This window comes from Penaeus chinensis, chromosome 40 (genome assembly GCF_019202785.1).
Source record: "Penaeus chinensis breed Huanghai No. 1 chromosome 40, ASM1920278v2, whole genome shotgun sequence".
Classification (NCBI taxonomy): Eukaryota; Metazoa; Arthropoda; class Malacostraca; order Decapoda; family Penaeidae; genus Penaeus; species Penaeus chinensis.
In genome coordinates, this window is record NC_061858.1 from 23,944,613 (window position 1) to 23,954,612 (window position 10,000).

Sequence of the window (10,000 nt, forward strand, 5' to 3'; positions counted from 1 at the left end):
TTTCTTTCTCAAAAGCAAGATGAACATGAACAGAACTGGTTAATGCTCTTTATCAGATGATGGATAAAACTGACACAAATAGTATTTCTAAACTTTTCATCATGTGAACGTAGTGGAAAATATCTATGAAGAAGTAAATGTAGTTAAATTTGTAGCAAGCCTTACAGCTTTTTGAATTAATCTAAAGACCTGGAACCTTGTACTGGAAATATGAAAAAATGTGTTCAGCTTGAATCTTGCAAACTAGATTAGTGAACGTCATCGTGACACATTGCAACCTAGAACATAGTTACGTGAATGACACTCTATTCTTGTATTTTGAGTGCAGTACAGGCGGCATCATAATGTGGCGATTTTGGTGTATTTCAGTCTATATTTATGCATCCGACAATTTACACTGTTGTCGAAGAAATGTAAATGTACCTTATTAATATTTTATGACTGGGTCTGATATGCAAATCTCTCTCTCTCTCTCTCTCTCTCTCTCTCTCTCTCTCTCTCTCTCTCTCTCTCTCTCTCTCTCCTTTACAGACAAACATAAAGATAGTTGTTTGAATAGCTTGGTAAAAAAACAAAAAAACAAAAAAAAAAAACAGTAACTTTCCATAAATTAAGAGTAAAATATGAGAACTCTCTCTCTCTCTCTCTCTCTCTCTCTCTTGGTCTGCATTACATTACACCCACCCAGTCTAATTTGCTACTCAGAATATCTCACTACGCATCCAGCCTGCTTGTACATACGTGGTTATTACAACTGGAACACGGGCACATTTCCAGTAATATTGTACCATTCGTTCTATGATACGTTTGCATCAAATGTAGTCATGTATTCTATTTCATGCTTTGCTTTGGGTACACGTAGATGTTTATTTTATGGTGTGGTTATAATATATTAGAATATCGATGTAGTTTGGCAAATTCAATGCATGGTATTGATATGCTTATTTATGATTCTAACATTTGCAATCCCCGGCTAAATGAAGTATCATTTCACCGTTATTTCTCTCTCATCTCTCTCTCGCTCTATTTTGTTATCTCGCTCTATTTTGCTCTCTCTCTCTCTCTCTCTCTCTCTCTCTCTCTCTCTCTCTCTCTCTCTCTCTCTCTCTCTCCTCTCTCTCTCTCCTCCCTCCTATAGGAAGTCCACTGCAATCTCAACTCATGATTAAGTATCACCTCTAATTTAACGCTCCCCAAAAAGATAATGTTGCCTCTGATATGCCCAATCATCAGTGAGCATTTCGAGAGTGTTCAGTCTGGGAGAAGAGCAGGGTACACTTTTGTTGCGTATAATACCAGGTTTACATGATGGTTTATGACGGGTCTCTCTCTCTCTCTCTCTCAACATATCAATGCGCAATCTCTCCTTGGTCACATTGAAGAAATTGAAATGATGGTCAGGGAAATATCGACATCCTTTGCATTAGTGTAACATGGCTTCATGAAGAAATGTCAAGTAATTTAATTGACATAGATTTGATGCAGGGCGATGTGGAAGAGTATGCATATACGTAAGGGACATCCTTATATCATGTGAAAACTCCAATACAGCTGTAAATAATACAGCTGTAAAGGATATTTAACTGTACCTAGTAGTATTTATCCCTCCTTCATAATTGGTACAATCTATAAGCACCCTCATGCTACAGCTGAATCATTTGACTACCTCGGAGATGTTTTTAGAGAAATGTCACTGAAAAGAAAACCTTTTTTTCCATCTTGGATGACTTGAACGATGACCTGAACAAATCAAAGGCAAAATTAGCTTGGATCACTAAGAAAAACAAATTAAAACCGCTTATAAATAAACCTACCAGGATACACAGTAAACACCTCATCCGTGCTAGACGTCATAATATCAGACAGATCTGATCTCATTACCTATACTAACGTTATCCCTTGTCAAAGTACAGACCACGAACTATTAACTATAACAATAGATATAAAGAGGCCCAAGCGACAACCTGTCATAAAATCTTCTCGGACAAATTACGATCCCCAATCACTTTATAAAAATATTAGTGCCAGCCAGTCGACCCTCTCAGAGATTCTTACAACAGATGACGTTAACAGACAAATAGATATTCTCTCGAACGTACTGAAAATAGTATAGATGTCCTCAAGACCAAAATTGTTAGACGTCCTCCCGCCCCATGGATAAATGAGGACATCAAAAGAGCTATACATGACCGAAATGACACACAAATTTCTCAAAACAAATAGAACTGACATTACCCTTTATTCTGAATTTAAACAACTATAGAGAAATGTTAAAACAATAATCCAATGAGCAAAAAACAATTTATTTTCAAATTAAGTTCAATGACTGTAAACATAACGCCAAAGAAACATGGAAAACAGTTAAAACGTTAGCACCAAACAAGAAACTCCACGTAGACACTTCCTTAGCTTCCTTAAGTAGTATAGAACACCTAGACGACTACTTCGCAAATATCGGCAGACTCACCTCTGAACGGACAGCTGTTTCATTGGCCCAACCAAACACAACCAGGACAAGGCTCCCAACAAATGCTTTAAAACCACAGCCAATAGGAGTGGAAACAACTGTCTTACGTGAAACCAATGCTGTAGGAGTGAATAACATTGCTTTTCGATTCATCAAAGAAAGCTTACCCGCAACTGCATTCTATTTAACTGTCTTTATTAACATCTATAGTCACCGGTACCTACCCACCATGTTGGAAACATGGCATCATGACACCCGTTTTCAAATCAGGAGATGCAGAACAAATGAATAATTATCGTCCTATAACTCTACTCCAATTGATTTCTAAAGTGCTTGATTTTTTTTTTTTTTTCTTTTTTTAAATCAACCATCAACCTTTTTAGAATCGAAACACCTTAAAACCGAAACGCAGCATGGGTTTATAAGTAAGCTATCCAATGAAACCGCCCAATTAAAAATCACAAACAATTTATAATATATAGATAAAAATCAAATAAATCTATTCACATTGTGTGATCTGTCAAAAGCATTTGAGTGTCAGCCATTAAATCCTGCTTAACAAAAGGAAAAATCATGTAATTGTTCAGAAGTTATCTGTCCACGCAAAATTCGTAATACGTCAACTAATAAAACCAGTCTCTTTCGGTATCTCACAAGGCTCCATATTATGCCCGATTTTGTTCACTATATTCATTGACGACCTTGTCCAATATTCCGATGACTCTCAGTTTCTTCACGACTCAAAATGAATCCTGATAAAACGACAGAACAAAGCCAAAATCGCCATAAACACAATCATATAATTTGAAGGCTACTATATTAAACCACGCATTTCCGTGAAAAATCTAGGAGTACACACAGACAGATACATGACTTTTGAAACACACATGGACCACACTTACAAATAAGTTATGGGCAAACTGATATACTTAAATCACCTGAAAACAAAATCCTGCCGAGACGAGAATTATTGTTGTACAAACCCTTGCACTCATCATTATAAACTATTGTTCCAACACATGGGGCTCAACCAACAAAACTCAAACACAAAAAGCACCAAAACTACAAAAGTTTGCCTAAAGAGTGGCAATAGGCAACGTAAATAAACGTGACCACATATCCCTCATAAAAAAATAAAAAGAGTAAAATAGTTAAAACTTCAACAAAAGTGTCAATTTGATACATGAATACTCATTCATAAACTCATAAAGGGCAACTATCCTCATTGGTTAATGTCTCTACAAACAAATAGGAACAAAACAAGCATTCAAAAGGTCATACAGGGAAACAGGGGCAAGGCATATCCAAATCCGGGGACCCGGGTTCCGAAACAACCTACCGCAGGATATTAGAAACATCTCCAACCTGATTACTTTCAAAAAGAAATTAAAGGAGCAACCTATAAATTGTCACTCTCTCTCTCTCTCTTCTCTCTCTCTCTCTCTCTCTCTCTTTCTCTTTCTCTTTCTCTTTCTCTTTCTCTTTCTCTCTCTCTCTTTCTTTCTCTCTCTCTCTCTCTCTCTCTCTCTCTCTCTCTCTCTCTCTCTCTCTCTCTCTCTCTCTTTCTTTCTCTCTCTCTCTCTCTCTCTCTCTCTCTCTCTCTCTCTCTCTCTCTCTCTCTCTCTATCTCTTTCTTTCTCTCTCTCTCTCTCTCTCTCCCCCCCCCCCTCTCTCTCTCTCTCTCTCTCTCTCTCTCTCTCTCTCTCTCTATCTCTCTCTATCTCTCTCTACAGACACCCTCATGCCACCACAGAATCATTTGACTACCTAGAAAATATTCTCAGAGAAATGTCAACAAAGAGAAAAACACTTTTCATCTTAGGTGATTTAAATGACGATCTAAGTAAACCAAATGCAAAATTAAATTGGATAATTAACAAAAACAAATTAAAACAACTTATAAAGAAGCCTACAAGGATTACAGAAAACACCTTATCCATATTAGATGTTATAATAACAAACAGACCCGATATTACACTACACGCAGACGCTGTCCCATGCCACATTGCTGATCACGAACTTATAACCTTGACCTTGAATATAGTAAAGACAAAGCGAAAACCAGTCAGTAAAACCTCTCGCGACCTAACGCAGTGCGATCCTCAATTATTCTGTCAACATATTATAGCCAATGACTCGTCACTGTCAGAGATCTTAACAACTGACGACGCTGACAGACAAGTTAATATTCTTACAAATGTGATAAAGAACAGCCTCGATGCCTGCGCTCCTTTTAAAACAAAAACAGTTAGGCGTCCTCCCGCCCCCTGGATAAATGACAACATTAAGAGGGCCATAAATGATAGAAATAATACTCACAAAGCTCTCAAGATAAACAGATTTGACTCCACCCTTCAGGCTGAATACAAACAAAAGAAGAAAAATGTGAAAACACTCCTCCGCTGGGCGAAAACTAATTATTTTAAAAATAAGTTCAATGACTGCAGAAGCGATTCTGCTGAAACGTGGAAACTAGTAAATACATTAGTGCCTAAGAAGAAACAAAATACAGACACCTCCCAAAATTCCATAAATAATACAGAATACGTTAATAACTTCTTTGCAGAAGTAGGTAGACGCACTTTTGAACAGACAACCGCCCCCACATATCAACACAACATAAACGAAACGAACACTACAACAAACTTCTTCAGACCGCAACCAGTAGAAGTAGAAACAATTATCCTAACAATAAAACACTTAAAAAAGACAAATTCAGTGGGAGCAGATGGAATTGCACATCGTTTCATAAACGATAGTTTACCAGCAATTGCATACTATCTGACAGTATTTATTAATACATCTATAGTCACCGGTGTTTATCCATCACTTTGGAAACATGGCATCATAACTCCGATTTTCAAATCCGGTGACAGAGACGAAATCAATAATTAGCGACCCATCACTATACTACCAGTAATATCTAAAGTTCTCGAGAAAATAGTTGCAAACCAATTAACAACATTTTTAGAAGCGAATGACCTTATATCTAACACGCAACACGGTTTTAGGAATAAATTATCAACCGAAACGGCATTACTAAAAGTCACAAATGAAATATATAATAATATAGACAATAACCAGATCAATTTGCTCACTCTATATGATTTATCGAAGGCCTTTGACAGTGTCAGCCATGAATTACTTGTAAACAAACTAACAAATCACGAAATTGATAATTTCTGGTTCAAAAGTTACCTGTCCGCGAGAACTCAATCAGTTAAAATCCATGAAAAAGTATCATCAGTGCAATCAGTTTCGTTCGGTGTTCCACAAGGCTCAATCCTTGGCCCAATCTTATTTACTATATTCATAAATGATTTGTCATCAATTGCAAAAAACTGTCTTCTTGTTCAGTACGCCGAAGACTCTCAATTTCTCCACGCTGCCTCTGTAGACAATCTAAATGAGTTGATAGAAAAGACTAAACAGACCCTAACAGAAGCAAAGAATTACTTCGATATGAATGGCCTGAAACTAAATCCACAAAAAACACAATGTATTTTCATTGGCAGCCGTCAGAACATAGGAAAAATACCCACAGATACAGTTATTGATTTCCAAGGTTGCTTTATCAAACCCAACACAACAGTAAACAACCTAGGGGTACACGTAGACAGATACATGACATTCGAGACACACATTGATCACATCTACAGAAAAGTAATGGGCACACTGATATACTTGAATCATATAAAAAATAAAATACCCACAGAAACAAGAATTACTGTTATACAAACACTAGCACTTAGTATCCTTAACTACTGTCTTAACATCTGGGGCTCCACAAACAAAACACAAATACAAAGGACACAGAAACTACAAAACTTCGCGGCAAGAGTAGCACTGGGAAATTTAAATAAATATGACCACATCACACCACATATAAACAAACTAAAATGGCTAAAAGTACAACAAAAACACAAATATGACACGTGTATTCTGATCCATACAATAATACAAGGAAATTACCCAAATTGGCTATTACCTATACAAACAACAGGTAACATAACAGGTGTCCTTACAAGGCAAAATAACTCCTTATATGTAATACCCATTGTAATTAATGGAATAAAGTGTTTGAACTCACTCACTCTCTCTCTCTCTCTCTCTCTCTCTCTCTCTCTCTCTCTCTCTCTCTCTCTCTCTCTCTCTCTCTCTCTCTCTCTCTCTCTTTTTTTTTTTTATTAACCTTTATTTATAATCATACAGATATACATAGGTTGAAACCAATTTATTAATAAGAAAAAAATAAACATTCAGGTTTCTTTTTTGCAGGTTAAAAGTTACCTATCTAAAGGAGCTTATCTGAAAACCCAACTTTTTTTTAAATAAACAATAAACTTTAATTTATTAAGCTAACGCAGACTTTAAAAATTAATTTATCCATAATAAGGTTATATACAATTTCTTATGTGTCACCATGAATGTGTAGGAGGTTAAGAGGTGATGGCTTTCTCGACCGCCATCGATGAGCCGCTGTCTTCACTTGTTGCGTGGTCATGTGAATGCATTCCACAGACGTGCTGCTCTGGCAGAGAAGGTGCGCTGATGCTAGCTAGACCGCGACCTCGGAACTTCCACCAGGAGCCGATTAGAGTGTACCGTCCTCGTACTTCTCTCTCGGCCGTGGGGTGGGAGACGGAGGCTGGCTAGATGAGGCACCTGCTGCACCTGAGCCTTGTGGAGCACCGTTAGAGCCCCGACGTCGCGACGATGTTCCAGCGCGTCGATGTGGCGAAGATTGGTGGCTTCCTGGATAAGCCCGAGAGCCCGTTTTTCTATTCTATCCATCCTGTTAAGGCTGGTGGGCGCAGTAGACGACCAGGCCAACGAGGCATATTCTAGGTGTGGTCTGATCTGGGACTTGTATAGTGTGAGAATTCCCTGAGGAGTCAGGAGGTGAGATATGCGTCGAAGGGCTGACATCTTCAAAGAAGCTGTTTTGCAGATCCTGCTGACGTGTCTGTTAAATCTTAGACCACTGTCTATGTCTACACCGAGGACTGAGATCAAGTCGTCGAGTGGAAGGGCGGTGTAGTGCATTAAGATTTTGTCTCTAATGACGCCTGATGCAGCTGGAGAGCGGGATATAACCATTGCCTGGGTCTTGTTGGGGGCAAATCTTACTTGCCATTGTGATCCCCATCCGTAGATTGCTTGTAGCTTAGAATTCATATTCGTTGCTACAGCGTCATGATTCTCACGTTGGTATGAAACAGAAAGCGTACAGTCATCGGCATATGCGTTGATTTCAGGATGTTCCCTCAGCATATCATCAATATAGATATTCCAGAGGATTGGGCCAAGTACAGATCCTTGTGGTACCGAAGCCTCTACCGGATACTTCTGGGATGACTGGCCACCGATAACCACTTTAAGTGTTCTTCCAGTGAGGTAATTATCAAAGAGCCGCAAGAGGTTATTGCTTATGCCTCTTGCTTGTAGTATCTTTACCGGCATCAAGAGCATCCTGCCAGTTTCTACTCAGCAGTAGAAGAAGGTCAGCAGTCGATCTGGAAGATCGAAAACCAAACTGTCTGACGGAAATTAGATTGTGGTTTTCCAGGTGTTTCATGAGCTGTTCAGCAATGATCTTTTCAAATACCTTACTGATGCATGGCAGAAGGGAGATGGGCCGGTAGTTCTCTGGATTTGTTTTTGACTGTTTTTTATGAAGAGGAATCACTCTTGCTTCCTTCCAGATAGTGGGCCAGCAGCTTTCTTCAATGCACGACTGGAAGATAGATGATAAAGGCTGGGATAACTCAGCTGCACACCTACGGAGAATTTGTGGGCTAATATCGTCTGAACCTGGCGCTTTCTTTGTGTTTAGGTTCTGAAGGATCTCTTTTGTTCTGATGCAACAGATTTGAAGACCAGGGAGTTGTTCATGGCACATTGAGGATATCTGTGGTGGTGTCCTGTTAGCATCTGGCACTGTCATTTTACAACTGAACATGCTTCCCAGAAGATTAGCTTTTTCCTGATTGCTCGAGACAGTTGTTCCATCAGGCTTGGTTAGTGGAGGTATTGTGGATTCCCGGGTTTCCCCTTGGTGCTCCTTGACGAGCAACCACCACTCCTTGCTGCCTGCTCCTAAAGTTGACAGTTTGCGCTTCGTGTCCTCTTGCCATCTGTTGCGGGCCCATTTGCACGTGGCTGTCATTTCTTTGCTAGCGTTTATGTACAGATTTTTATTATGTCTTGTGGGATTGGCTTTATACCTTTGCCACAATCTGTATTTCTTTTTGGACGCTTGATGACATCTGTAGCCAAACCAGGCTTGGTCGCCCGGTTTTGTGGTGTAAGTCCGGGAAGGGACATATTTCTCCTGCATTTCAGCGAGGAGGCTGGTGATGGAGGATGCTTTGTCGTTTGCATTCCCCACCAGGAGAACATCCCAGTCTTGTGACTAAAGTTCTGCCTTCATACCTTGCCAGTTTGCATGGTTCCAAAGCCATAGTTTTCTTTGTCTCCTTTCGTCAGCTGCGGGGGCGACGCAAAGATGTGATAAAACTGCAAGGTGATCTGACGTTCCTATTTTGCCGAGCGATGAGCAAGAGATAAAGTCCTCAGTTAGATCCGATATAACAGGGTCGAGAGATCTACCGAGGATGTGCGTCAGGAAATCGACGTAATCTGTCAGTCCGTGAATTGCAAGAAGGTCCTCATATGCTGACTGAATGAGATGGTGATTAAGGTCCCCAACTATTAAGATATGCTGACAGTTGTTGCGAGCCTGAAGGACGTCTAAATTTTCCGTTAGGAAGTCCATCGGTGCCCTGCCTTGCCACTGAGGCCTGTAGTGAGCGCAAAGTAGTAGGGAATCGTTTGACTTTAGCATGACCTTCATGAAGATGGCTTCCAGCCAGTCTGGTAAGTCAACTGTTAGCAGCTGAATTTGCAGGTTCTCTTTATAGCACAAAGCTACACCTCCGAAATTCTTTCCTGTTCTCTCTCTTCTTTGCCACTGTGAGTAGCCACGTATCTTACCAAAAGCAGGCTCTACCTCTGCATTAAGGAAAGTTTCAGTAGCCACTATTATATCGGCACTGATGTTGAGGGCCATGTGAGTCAACTCACCAATATTGGTCCGGAGGCCTCTGACATTAGCAGACAGAACTGAGAGGTGTCTCTGCTTATTTTGAGGGGTTGTAATCTGTGACGCCATTTAGTATACTGGCCCTTGGTGGTTATTAAAGTTGGGATGTGACCAAGAAGGAACAGCGAGTTGATGAGCGGCCCAGTGTGGGGGTGGAAAGAAGTAGCGATGCTGAAGGGGCGGAGATGGAAGTAGAGGTTGAGGGTGAGCTGCTGTTTTCTGTGTTTGACAGCTTCGATGTTCTAACATGAAGTTTTTCAGCTCTTTTTCGAGCAATTCGGCCTTATCTGCAGAAGCCTTCCACCTGCAGCTATTCAGGGTGTGGCCTCTTGCCTTACAAAAGTCGCAAGGGGCCTTGCTACGGCAGTCCCGCTCGTTGTGTCCTCGCCGTTTGCAGCGTGAGCACACGGGAGGCTCTGGTCTCTTCT